The 13,861-nt window shown below is 44.5% G+C and overlaps 1 protein-coding gene across 8 annotated transcripts in view; it reads right to left on the reverse strand.

Annotated features, from left to right (window-relative positions):
• Window positions 1–12,204, reverse strand: part of LOC115170943 (microtubule-associated protein tau) — a 39,727-nt gene extending 27,523 nt beyond the window's left edge. For 5 of the 8 annotated variants that reach the window (XM_029727353.1, XM_029727354.1, XM_029727352.1 and 2 more), the window contains exon 1: window positions 12,056–12,204. The gene's annotated coding sequence lies outside the window, so the exon portion shown is untranslated. Of the gene's footprint in view, window positions 1–3,079; window positions 3,228–11,793; window positions 11,862–12,055 lie in introns of all 8 variants that reach the window. The other 3 variants (XM_029727349.1, XM_029727348.1, XM_029727351.1) reach the window with 3 other exon arrangements.
• Between the last annotated feature and the right edge of the window lie 1,657 nt (window positions 12,205–13,861).

The raw sequence follows: 13,861 nt of genomic DNA on the forward strand, positions 1-13,861 counted from the left end.
TGGCCTGATTGCTGGAGGGAGGGAGGGGGAGAGAGAGAAAGAGAGAGAGAGACAAAGAAGATTTACAAAGAGCATCACAGCCTGACGTGTACCTGAACCACAGACCTTCTTACGCACTGTCAACCCACTGCAATCCGTCTACCTTAGGGCTCGAACAAAGAGGTACAGGGAAAGACATGCTAAATGCGAATAGGCTCACTCAGTTACTAAAGAGGAGGGCCCAGGGCCCCATTTATCGGCTTGTTGGAGAGGTACTAAGAAAGGAGGCAATTATCCAAAAAGCAGATGGGAGGGAGAGAGGAGACCAAATTGGTGATATGATTGTTGATCTGAAATGCCAGAGGGGCAGATGGACGCTCATGTTAATCCTCTGTTGAGCGTCTCACAGGCGTTTACACCTAATCTTCGTCCCGCACCACCCGAGCGTTGAGACAAGACGTGTTAACCGATGTCTCTATTTGTCTAGGACATAGCTTAAAAAGTGGTCAAATCTCAAGAGTATCACCTAAAAACTCATCAGTACCATGTCATCACCTCTGTGGATTGTCTTTGTTTAACACTTAAAAAGGTGCAATATGCAGAAATCGCTCTGCCATGTCCTGGTTGCTAAAATTCGAAAAAGTTTGCCCGATTTCATTTTATGTGACATAATTCAAAAGGCACTCGCACGTCTGAGCCATCTTTTTTGCAGCTGCACGGTAACAGTTGAATAAAATGAGAAAAAAGAAGAAACCCTCACACTGCTATTGCTAGTATCACTGCTTTTTTTTCTCAGTTTATGTGACCAAAAAGATTCTGATTTATTGTACAATCTAAAATATTGTATTTTCAGCTGGCGTACAAAATCAAAAGTAAGACGCAAAAATGAAACTTAAGAACAGGAAGCATAGAAATAGTGCATATCGAACAGATCTACTGCTTCTTAGACTTGCTTTCAATGAGAAATGCTGATCTATAACTTGAATTTGGTCACGTTGCCCAAAAAGTTACATATTGCAGTTTTAAAAAGCGGGAGTGGGAGGAATAAAATGGCAGAAGAGGCTGAGTTGATTTGGAGCTCTGTCAGCCTGGAGAGCTACTCGCTGAATCAGACTTCTCTCTAACACACACACACCCCTATATATCAGCAGACAGCCAGGAGAGGGGGGGCTAGAGCAGCACTGCACTCAGAGAGAGTCCAAAGGAAGCCTCTCTCTCTCTCTTTCTCTCTCCTCTTTAATATTCATCAGCAGCCGCCGCAGCAAGCAGAGAGAAGGAGAGAGAGGGGGGAAGTCTGAGGGAGAGAGAGAGAAGGGAGAAAGAGAGGGAGGCGGGTCACTCCAAACACCAACGCATCAGAGAGGACCCAGCCCTTACCCCACTGCCTTGCTGTAAGAAAGGAATGAGAAAGCTAGAGGGAGAAAGTATTAGAGCAGCAGATAGAACACAGCAAGGACAAAGTGCGCAGCGTGGGATTTAGCCTAGCTCAACGATGGAGAGAAGAGAACAGGGAGAGAAGGAAAGCAGACGACACAGAGGGAGGGACAGCGTCTGAGGGAGGAGGAGGAGGAGGGGCGGTAAAGGGCGAGGGGAGAGAGAAAAAGATGGCGAGGGAATGGGAGTGACAGAAAAGACGACACAGAGATTGACACTGACAGGGAGGAGAGAGAGACTGCTGGAGAGGGAAGGGACATGGGGAAGGAGACTGTTGTTGGGAGAAGGAAAGGGAAAAGAGAGAGGAGAGATTAAAAGGAGAGAGGGAAAGAGAAAGGAGAGCGAAAGAGGAGAGCGAAAGAGAGAGAGGGTGGGGGGAGAGGCGAAAGGGATGGAAGGATAAGGCAGGCGCGCCTGCAAAGCCTCTGGTCCTTGCAGAAAGAAAGCTGGCGCATGCTCATACAGGGGGGACACACGCCCAGCCCAGTGCAGCGGCATGATACAGCAGAATCCAACGGAGAAGAAATGGAGGAACTCTCCTCAGTCTTCTAATACTCAGCCTCATTCTAGCCTACATCCCCAATGTCAGATGGCAGATACAATGGTAAAATAGAGACATCTTAAAGATTAAATAGAGACATTTCTCCTCTGGTATCGTTTCCAATATATATATAAAAAAATCTGAATAGCCTAGACGTTCTCCTCTCAGATTAGGCTTGACGCAGTCTTCAGTTTTCCACTTGGAATCGGTTTCAGAATACCATGTATATCCATGTGAAATTAGGCTAGAGGCAAGTACGTGGGTGATTTGAGCATAACACATGTCGTATATCAGAATATTTTTCTGTTTCTGGGGGGGGGGGGGGGGGTCCATATGAGATGATCTTAATGACCCGATTGGGGTTTCATTAAGCTTAAGCCCCTTTCAAAACAAACAGTTCTCTCCCTTTACGTAACCCCAACCCACTAAACTCTTCCAAGACTATTGTTGAACCCGATTAGCGAATACTGCATGAACTGCTGCCACAGGCAGCTCTTGAAATAAGCGACTCCAGGCCGGACTGCGTTGAAAGTAGAGTCCTTTCCACTTCCTCAACACTCACTTTCTCCTCTGCGTGACAACGGGGTCAAGCAGAACGTGTCGACTAAGGGAAGTCCACCTGACTGTTGTGTAACTGTATGGCGAGGTGTCATCCGATGTCTGCAGCCGGACCACGGGACACAGACAGACAGAATTTTAAAGAGGAAACGGGAGAGAGGGGAAAACGGTTGTAGTCTGCACCCCGGAGTGTTCGTTACCCATCCATGCAGATCCACATAGTGTCTCAAATGGGACCCTATATAGTGCACTACTTTTGACCAGGGCCCAAAGTAGTGCCTATAGGGAATATGGTGCCATTTGGGGCGCACAGAAGGACAAGGAACGTTTTGACAAAAACAGCTGGTTCAGTCTAATCCCGACGAGAAAGACAGGAGAGTCAGAAGAACGGGTGGGAGCATCGCGTGGGACAGAGACGGAATTTCAGAGAGAAACAGGAAAACAAGCTGCTACAATATGGAACAGTGGGACGTTTCTTTCTGATGTGGTGAACTGGGGTTTCCTGCTTTCACTGTCCCAGAAAAGACCAGAAACAACATCCCAGAAAGGCTACAGCAATGCATCCACCTTGCCCTCTCCGGGGTCCTCCTTCCCGAGTGTCCGTTCTTAACATCGTCACTGTTGTGGCTCCAGCCAGGGCCGTCTGTACTGTCGCTGGGACTCAGCACTGGAAGACTGCCCCTCTTGGGATAGTTGAGAGGGTGAAGCTGCTAGGCTAAGGAAAAACGGACCGGTTACATGTAAAACAGGATTGTTCTGAAATTACCCCACAGTATTACACAATTTAGTTCACAAAAGCCTTGCAGGGATTTCTCCCCAAAGAAGAAACCAGAGCCTAATCTTCTCTGTAATTACAAGAAAGAAGGTCAAGTTCAAACAAGGTTTCTGGTGATCGGACCAAAATCCCCCCCAACCTTGGCTCTATTTTCAGATGCCTATTTGAAAATGTTGATGCCATTTGTGCAACTCTGGCAGGCATTATCCTGACTCCATGAGAAGCCGGTATTGTTTGGGGATAATGAGGATCATGAACCCAGACCCAACGGGGAAATACTGGGCAAAACTGGTTGAAATGACATCAAAGTGACATAATCTCAATCCATTTGGGCCTGTAATGGTAAAAGCTTTGATCCCTTATTGATGTCACTTGTTAAATCCACTTCAAAATCAGTGTAGATGAAGGGGACGAGACAGGTTAAAGAAGGATTTTTAAGCCTTGAGACATGGATTTTGCCCTCAGAACAGCCTCAATTTGTCAGGACATGGACTCTACAAGGTGTTGAAAGCGTTCCACAGGGATGCTGACCCATGTTGACTCCAATGCTTCTCACAGTTGTGTCAAGTTGGCTGGATGTCCTTTGGGTGGTGGACCATTCTTGAGACACACAGGAAACTGTTGAGCATTAAAAACCCAGCAGCGTTGCAGTTCTTGACACAAACCAGTGCGCCTGACACCTACTACCCTAACCCGTTCAAAGGCACTTAAATATTTTGTCTAGCCCATTCACCCTCTGAATGGTACACATACACAATCCATGCCTCAATTGTCAAGGCTTAAAAAAATCCTTCTTTAACCTGTCTCCTCCCCTTCATCTACACTGATTGAAGTGGATTTAACAAGTGACATTAATAATAGCTTTCACCTGGTCAGTCCGTCATGGAACGAGCAGCTGTCCTTAATGTTTTGTACACTCAGTGTATATGCCTAGAATGATGCTTTGTTAATGTCAGTATTGCCTTGTACCTTAAGCCTTATGCCTTGGATGTGAAGCCATTCATTTTACAGAGTTATTAAAAAAATACTTGCTTTGATATTCGCTCCTCCTGACTAGTCCTTGATCTTAGTCAGCTAAACACATAATACTTGACTGCACATGGTTTAACTTTATTTGATGGAGTCAGATAAACATTTTAATAGGCTAATTGCTTGGTCTTATTATGAGTCGCATGTGAGGTATATATAATATGCATATATCAAATATTACCCCACTACAACCCTGTAAGCAGTCCATGGAACATACTGTAGATGCGAAAAATGCTAATATCTGTACCATGACTTGAATGGGACTTGTGCCACATATGCTAAAAACGTTAGCATTTGGAAACAGTGCTCAGGAAACTAAACCAAAGCATGGATTTGCTGTTATATCTTGGCCACAGACTGCTTACAGGGTAAGGAAACCAATGTGTAATTTTTGGTGGAACCCCTCCCCCCCCTTAATTTAGGGCTAGGCAACAGACCTGCTGCGTAGGGTCAGTAGCTCTGAGTTCATGCGGTATTTTTAGGCCTAAAAATACCGCCTGAACTCAGAGCAACTTACCCTACAGAGTGCCCACCATCCGTCACAATACTAATTTAGTCACAGTATTATTTTCAATAATTCAGGAGGGGACGATGACATGCAAACCCAAAAGTAGGCTAGGTCTTGCATCTTCAACAAGGGACACTGTCATAATCTGTGAGCTCTTGTGTTCTTCACTGTGGTGACAGAAGCCAAAGACTGTATTTATTTATGAGCAGTGCTGTGAGGAGAGGACATTCCAGTCATGCTGATCCCGTCCCCATCAGCTGACTGACTGACATGGTTTCTCAACATTCCTCCCTGTTACTAGGCCTGGCTCTATACACTCCCTCAGGTCAAGGGGTCAGTGAGAAGACATTGTTGTCAGTCATCACCGATGTCCTCTAGGACACACCCCCCCGTTCACTTCAGATCTCCAGCGGTTCAGTCAGGGCATGCGGGCCCCAACGTTGACTTCACTACAAACACTCTCGGATGCCAGGAACAAGCTAAACGAAGTAGATCCTGGTAGTGTGAGCAACGCAAGTGGGAAAGCTTCCAAAGATATCTTCCAATGCACTCAAGTGTTGAAAGTACAAATGCCGTAGTTTATTCTGGCTTGGCTAGGCTATTTCATGGCAAGATTAAAAAGACGCACCATCCTCTGATGCCACAGTGAGGGTAAAGCAGCGCTCTTCTTCCCAGTGTTCAGGTCAGTGAAGTGCACCAGTCCCTCCTGCACCAAAGCACCCCAACAACATGATGCTGCCACCCCCATGCTTCATGGTTGGGATGGTGTTCTTCAGCTTGCAAGCTTCCCCCTTTTTCCTCCAAACATAACGATGATCATTATAGCCAAACAGTTCTATTTTTGTTTCATCAGACCAGAGGACATTTCTCCAAAAAGTAAGATCTTTGTCCCAATGTGCAGTTGCAAACCGTAGTCTGTTTTTTTTATGGCGGTTTTGGAGCAGTGGCTTCTTCCTTGCTGAGCGGCCTTTCAGGTTGTCGATATAGGACTCGTTTTTACTGTGGATATACCATTGAAGTCGGAAGTTTACATACACCTTAGCCAAATACATTTAAAATCCGTTTTTCCTGGTAAAAAATTCCCTGTCTTAGGTCAGTTAGGATCACCACTTTATTTTAAGAATGTGAAATGTCAGAAAAATAGTAGAGAGAATGATTTATTTCAGCTTTTATTTCTGTCATTACATTCCCAGTGGGTCAGAAGTTTACATACACTCAATTAGTATTTGGTAGCATTGCCTTTAAATTGTTTAACTTGGGTCAAAAGTTTTGGGTAGCCTTCCACAAGCTTCCCACAATAAGTTGGGTGAATTTTGGCCCATTCCTTCTGACAGAGCTGGTGTAACTGAGTCAGGTTTGTAGGCCTCCTTGCTCGCACACACTTTTTCAGTTCTGCCCACAAAATATCTATAGGATTGAGGTCAGGGCTTTGTCATGGCCACTCCCAATATCTTGACTTTGTTTTCCATAAGCCATTTTGCCACAACTTTGGAAGTATACTTGGTTGTCATTGTCCATTTGGAAGACCCATTTGCGACCAAGCTTTAACTTCTGACTGATGTCTTGAGATGTTGCTTCAACATATCCACACAATTTTCTTCCCTCATGATGCCATCTATTTTGTGAAGTGCACCAGTCGCTCCTGCAGCAAAGCACCCCCACAACATGATACTGCCACCCCCGTGCTTCATGGTTGGGACGGTGTCCTTTTACCTCCAAACATAACGATGGTCATTATGGCCAAACAGTTCTATTTTTGTTCATCAGTCCAGAGAACATTTCTCCTAAAAGTACGATCTTTGTCCCCATGTGCAGTTGCAAACCGTAGTCTGGCTTTTTTATGGCGGTTTTGGAGCAGTGGCTTCTTCCTTGCTGAGCAGCCTTTCAGATTATGTCGATATAGGACTCGTTTTACTGTGGATATAGATACGTTTGTACCTGTTTCCTCCAGCATCTTCACAAGGTCCTTTGCTGACAATTTTTTTCTGAGGTCTTGGCTGATTTCTTTTGATTTTCCCATGATGTCAAGCAAAGAGGCACTGAGTTTGAAGGTAGGCCTTGAAATACATCCAAAGGTACACCTCCAATTGACTCAAATGATATCAATTAGCCTATCAGACGCTTCTAAAGCCATGACATAATTTTCAGGAATTTTCCAAGCTGTTTAAAAGGCACAGTCAACTCAATTCCCACTGGAATTGCGATACAGTGAATTACACTTAGTGACTGCAACCTAAGTGTATGTAAACTTCCGACTTCAACTGTAAATAAACGGATGGCTCCAGCGAGTCCATTGATATTCATAGACTCAAAGTGAACCGTCTATTTCAAGGTAGTCATCACCCCCGTCACCAAAATATAGCAGCCAAGATGCCCTGGACACACTCTACTGTTAGGTGTAGGACACCCTCACAATGCAAGAGTCTCTAACCACTCCCCAGCGGGCAAAGCTGGTTGCAACTGCGGCATTATAAAGTCACTGTAATGATACCATTGTAGCCGGTTTTGGCCGCTGGGTCTGAATCTTCTACTCAGCATGTTGACTAATAAACACACAGTGACATGTCTGCACATTTAAGCCCAGGCTAAATCATAATGAGTTGGCCGGTCTGCGACAGGTGTAGAGCCTGCTACAGGTAGATAGATCACTTATAGAACAAGATCACTTATAGAACAAGCAGCCTCTCCGTTACACAGTCAACATGTCTCTGGGTCTTGGGCTGGTAAGAAACACTGTTACCGTGCTGCAAACAGAGCAGGGCTGCATGATGTTGTCAATACATCCGACTTAAGGCTGAGAGTAAACATGAATCAGCTTGAGGTTTTGGCTAGTGGGTTATGGGGATGTGCGCGTGTGCGCGTGTGCGATCTGTAGGCGTTCGTCTTTACTGACAGAGGGTCACCCACTCCATGAGTCCTGCCCACCCGCTCCACTCACAGTTGGCTGCCTCAGTCAGTGGACATGACCTAGTTTCCACAGTCGGTCCCCGCTATTAGGAATGGATGGGATAAAGGCAGGACTTCACCACGTCACCGCGCTCCCTCTCCCTTTTGTCCCCCTCTCCGTCTCTAGCGGCATCCATGTGGACCACGAACATTGGTCTCATACTACAGACGTGTCGGTGGAAGCAGGGAAAGCACCGGTTGCCTCAGAGGCCTGACCAGGGCAGAGCAGGCTATCTATAGGCAGCTCTCTACAGCGCATTGCTCTGTGGAGAGAGATGAGCGAGAAAGAGAGAGAGAGGGAAGGGGGGGAGTAAAAGAGAGATAGTGAAAGAGAACGAGAGAGAGAGAGAGAGAGGGAGAGCTGGTGGTGCCGGCTTCCTCAGGAAACCTCAGTATCTGTTGGAAACAGATGTCAAAGATGCTCTCCGAGCGCCAGTGCAAATGGTGCTCATGCGTGCAGCATTAGGCTACCACTCCTCTTGAGCTTGAGAACCAGCCAGTCAAGGTTAAAAACAAAAAAAGTACACGAGAAACATGGACCGTGTTCCTGCCCAGGGTTGGCCCGGCGCTGAATCAGGACCCATGGGTGTGTTAGGTCCTACTGTTAAGATGTTATTCTCCTCAATACACAAATATGATGAGTGATGGTGGAGAATGAATACCGTCGAGTAACATTAGGCCTACTTCAGGATTTTTCACCCAAAACAACTAAGAGGAAATAGGCTAGGCAGCTTAACATCCTTCCAGGCAGAGTCTAACCACCACTCAAAGAATCAGCATGACAACGAGCCCAAGATAATCCCAGATTAGTAGAGAGCCAGCTAAACCAAAGGAAGCTCACCTGGGCTCTGTCCGTCTCCGCAGTGCTGTGGCTCAGTGACCTTGCTACCTGCACCACCCTTACACCACAGCACACGGCAGTACAGTGGAGGCTGCTGAGGGGAGGACGGCTCATAATAATGGCTGGAATGGAGCGAATGGAAGGTGGTTGACACCATTCCACTGATTCCCGCAGCAGTCATTACAACGAGCCCGTCCTCCCAAATGAAGGTGCCACCAACCTCCTGTGCAACAGTAGAGTGTGCGTGTCCTTGAGATCTGACAGAGAGCCAGGACCAGACCTAGGATCTGTTCTGGAGATCTCCTACCTGCATGAGGTATAAGGGAATTCTGGACGGAGCAGTTCATTAATTAGGCTAAAGGTATCCTCAAGTATTTCAGTCAATATCATTGATAGGTTTTTGTATTCCACATTAAATGCAGGCTAAAATGTAGGTAGCCTATTCCTTCTCAAACGTTAGGTGAATCCAATGACTGCATAAATAAGGGTGGACCTGCTTTTCCAGTTTGCTTATAGCTAGCAACGTTAAAGTAATTCTGCATTTATATGCTAAGATGTCAGAGGCTCATGGCGCAGGGAATCAGTGAGAGTGGCCCTCAAAGAATGTCTGGCATTTGCGTGTATCCTGTACTGCAAATGTCCCTGAGGAAAAATAGCAGCAGCGTGGGATACTAATTCCTATACATCTGTACATCTTATAACAGAGTGCAAGAGAGAGAGCAAGGACGCAGACCGCTTTATCGTGCACTCAAATGCAACCAACAGAGATGAAGCTAGTAAGAGTTGTCAACCATGACATACTTTGGTCATCCAATGTCCTTTAAGAATAATGGACTGGCGTGTTTGAGATTGATGAGGTTTATTTCACGGGTGCGAACGATCATGTTAAGTTAACAAGTCATGTCCTGTTCATCTGGCCAGCTGTTGAGTGTGAGAGACATCTGCTGGCATGGACCGCTGATGACCGCACAGAGGCATGTGTACAGCTGCAGGCAGACAGACAGCGATCCCAAATGGCGCCCTATTCCCTACAGCTGGGTCTCAGCAGCAACTTACACTAGGCTACGCTAATGCACTCAGCATGGGTCTCCAAGACAACTCTTTTGACTCATAGTGAACCCTGAAGTGCAGAAAGTAAAGAGTGCTTTGGCTAAATATTGGACCAATGGCAATTAGTGTTGGCTAGGATCTCTTTTCCGTCATCCAATCACAATGAGGCACTCTAGTTTTGTGCATCTTGTTTATAAAAAGAGTTAGGTGACCGCCAATTTAGTTTAGTCTTTAACTTAACATGAAAATGAATCCTAAAAGCACTGTCACTGAATTATGGTCCCTGCCTCCAATCCCATTCAGTGAGGTCAAAACGGATGAGTGCAGATGTAAATTCCCTGCAGAGAACACAGAACAACAAATTACCGCCATAAATTAGGGGCATAATTGAATCATAGTATGTTGTATGAATATCATACTACACTGCATTAGCATGTAGCCCTCAGACCAGCTCATCCAATTAGGCTTTAGACATGTTTCACAGAGCTCCCTAATTGGGCGGTCCAATCAAATTATGCATGGAAATATGAAAACTAAACGTTTGTCAGACAGCAGAGGGACATTTGTCAGCCAACAAAACCTTAAAATGATGGCTGGGAATAAACCATTTTCCTAATTTTCTTAAGTTAGGCTATATCCCAATACTAATGAGCATATAATACAATGATAATGGAAATTAGGTCTAGTTCTCGAAGAGCTCCTCAAACAAGTCATTTCTACAGATGTCCAACGTATAAGTTCAGGGAAGTACAATTCTTACAGCATTCTCCGGGATACATTTAACAAGATGGGCGTGGAGGAGGAATTGGATAGGAGAGAGATGGAGATAAGCCTTTGTCCCTCGATATTCCTTTGCAATAGACTTTGTCTATGATTTCGACCTCGAGCAAAAACAGTCGAGGGTTCATGGAGAGTGTTGGATTCATCTAACAAATGTACAGACCTACCGGCAAGTAGCGAAACAATGCATGCTCGTCTCTCACTGCAACTCACAGCACAAGAGCTATGACAAATTGCAGAGGGCAGAGCGAGAAAGAGGTGTGTCCGCCACAGAAAAAGCACCGACAAACCGCATTTTATGGCCCAATTTGGCAAGAATAGACCTCAATATGAAAATTACAAGGGTGCTGAATCATTTCGAAATAGTATGAACAACAGTTAATCGATTGTACCGTGAATCGATGTGTTTTAGACAAAGCGCCACATGGCAAGGGCTCGCGGAATTCATCTCCTCACAAATCAGATTAGACTTTGAGCCAAGATGAAGAGGTCTACATTTTCTAACAAAATGGCTTTAAAAAGAACACCCGGCCTACTACTTGATTACAAAGTTGTAATAGCAGTACTTGACATCGCATGCATCCCTGGAAAGGGAGGTGCTGCAAGACCAAACCATTACAAAGCATTCCTGAAATAGTAATAATTAACAGTTAGCGAATTAGGTCATAAGCAGGTGAAATAACATTCGTTGGACAGTCTACTTTTGGCTGTCTATAGTGGACAACAAGTAACCACAGTCAGGCAAGCCACTGACAATAAGTGGCCTGATGGTAAAGTGTAGCCACCAGCCAACATCAGCACCATTGTCCGCGGAAAGCACCGCTGCGAAAATCCAATTTCATAGGATCCAGATGCACAGAAATCTAACTGACACACACGTGCTGATGTGGCTATAAAACGTTTGCTACGTTTGGATCAAAGCAGAAATGCTATAATCAAGCAAAAACCTATCCTGTAAGGAACACTGTGTGATTTCTTCTTTCAGTTCTCAAGCAAGACACGCTACCCAAAGTAAAGACAGGCCTCAAGTAGGCAAAAGAAAAGAAGGACACTACTATCTTAAAATCGTAGCTAAAATCTGTGGCCATAATGATTGGCTAGTTAGATAGTTAACGCTAAGCTAATTAGTTTGACAGCAAGCTAGCTCATTTGTAGCTTGCTAACTAAATGACAACCCTTGGCTACATTCATTAGCTAGCTTAGCCTCAGTTTACACATCATGACAGCTGTCACATCGCAATAATTAAGTTAAAAGTCAAAATATATAACAAACTACAAAGTGCATGTTTATGGACAAATCCATTTAGCTACTTTTGATCCAATTGTCCACATGGCTTGTTTGGGGCTCGTACCTGTTGTGATGAAGCAGCTAGCGAAAGCAAGACAGTACCCAGGCCCAACTTCTCCTCACACCCCAGACCTAAGCAACGGAAAGAAAGATTCGCTCGGTGCCACAAAGCTAAATGACAAGCATGAATGGCGCTTTTGTTTTGCCCCGAAAAAAACCCCCGGAAACTGCTCGAATTCTTAATCAATCGAAGACACCTAGGAGAAATGTCTTGCAGAATGTACTTAGGTTTGCTATAAATAGATAAGGCGTCTTTCTCTCTTTACCTGTGTGGCAGACAGTTATTGTCTCTCCAGCTGCAGTCACTCAGTGGACACCCGACAGAGAAGAGTAGTTGTCGCTAGGCGGCCTGAAGGGGAGGAGGGCGCCAGAGTACAGACAGAGACTGTTCTCAAATTCCTTCCTGAGCGTTCTGCACTAGAATGCTTGAAATGAAAGAGGTTTGTGTGTAGGCCTACACTGATCTCAGAGGAGGCTGGTAGGAGGACCTATAGGAGGACGGGCTCATTGTTATGGCTCGAATGGAATTCATGGAACGGAGTCAAACATGTGGTTTTCATATGTTTGATGTGTTTGACACCTTTCCATTTATTCAATTCCAGCCATTACAACGAGCCCGTCCTCCTATAGCTCCTTCCACCAGCCTCCTCTGTCTGATATGTTGATAAAATTGTGTTAGATGATGATATTAAAACTAGTTTAGCTGATATGAACAAATTGCAGGGCTTCTACAATGCTAACCCAAACGAATGACACAATGGGAGACCTACCTTGTTAAGTAGCCTTCTGCCCTATGTAATAGGTGACAGACGCAATTTTTACCAATTACATTTTGTTATTTTCTCACATTAAAATAATGTCTCATCTAATCTAATATATTTGAATTTCCATTCCTCTAGGCCTGGCTTAATGTCAATTTATCGATGATTATGTAAAAATTACTGGAAAACCTGCTTAGAGGGAGTGGCAATACCCCTCTTCCCCTAAAACCTGGGGGTGGGGTATATCAAGGGAAGCATTATGCTTGCCACAGTTAGTGACCTCTAAACATCTATAGGTCTGGCCTTCTGCTCTGGCAGACTGACTGATCTAACACTCCTCCATACTAAACCAACCATAGATGGCAGTAATTGGTTACAATTGTGTAATTACGTGTAACTAGACTACACATACACTTACAGTGAATGGAATATCATTTGTTTCCTTATGTAACCAATGGAATAGTCCCCAAAGTGCAAATTCCAAGCTAAATCAAGCACACTTCAAGTGTATTATATAAAAGTACTTGGCATATTTCACCCTAGGTCTTGTATATTGAGCCACCTAGAAACACATACTGATATTTTGCAAAGCAATGGTTTGCATGTGTAATACATGTTGCATACAGAGTGTTGCCAGAAAGCATTGCATTGTGTCATACATTTTGTTAAGGAAGTCTTAACCACAAGGCAGGGTTGAGGTTAGCCCCTGGAGTTGCTTAGCAACCAGACCACTTGAGAATAAGCATGCATTTTTTTTCCTCCAGTTAGGGACAAAGGAGGGAGAGGGGGAGAAAGAGGCAGATGGTACATGTCTGAAATTACTATGGTGTATTTGGTCTGCATTTTATTTCAGGTGATTTGAAATTATTCCTCTCTTACATTGTAAACAATATCTAACAATTGGTCTTAACATACCTTGAAATAAATATTCATATTTTACTACTGATTAAGGTCGTTCAAAGCCAAAATAAAATAAGATAAATCCCATCTGCAGTTCTGTGGTTTGAAATTGTTCTGTCTATTCCATATTGACACTCACTACAGCTTTGCATAATAGTGTGTAGGCTATGGTATGGCACTGTTCATTTAATTGCAATATTTAATTGCCATATTAGTGTAAGTAAGTAAGTAGCCTTGCATGAGCCTTGGCTGTTTCTATAGCATGAGGCAGCTTAATGTACACATACACCCCTTGGACAGGACACTAGTCTATCACAGGGCCAATATACTGTACGTGTGAGAAGACAGAATATGTCTTTCTGTTCTAGTCTGGTTTTAGGCATGTGAGGCAGATTTATGTTAGATTTCATC

Source organism: Salmo trutta, chromosome 32, assembly GCF_901001165.1.
Source record: "Salmo trutta chromosome 32, fSalTru1.1, whole genome shotgun sequence".
Taxonomy (NCBI): domain Eukaryota; kingdom Metazoa; phylum Chordata; class Actinopteri; order Salmoniformes; family Salmonidae; genus Salmo; species Salmo trutta.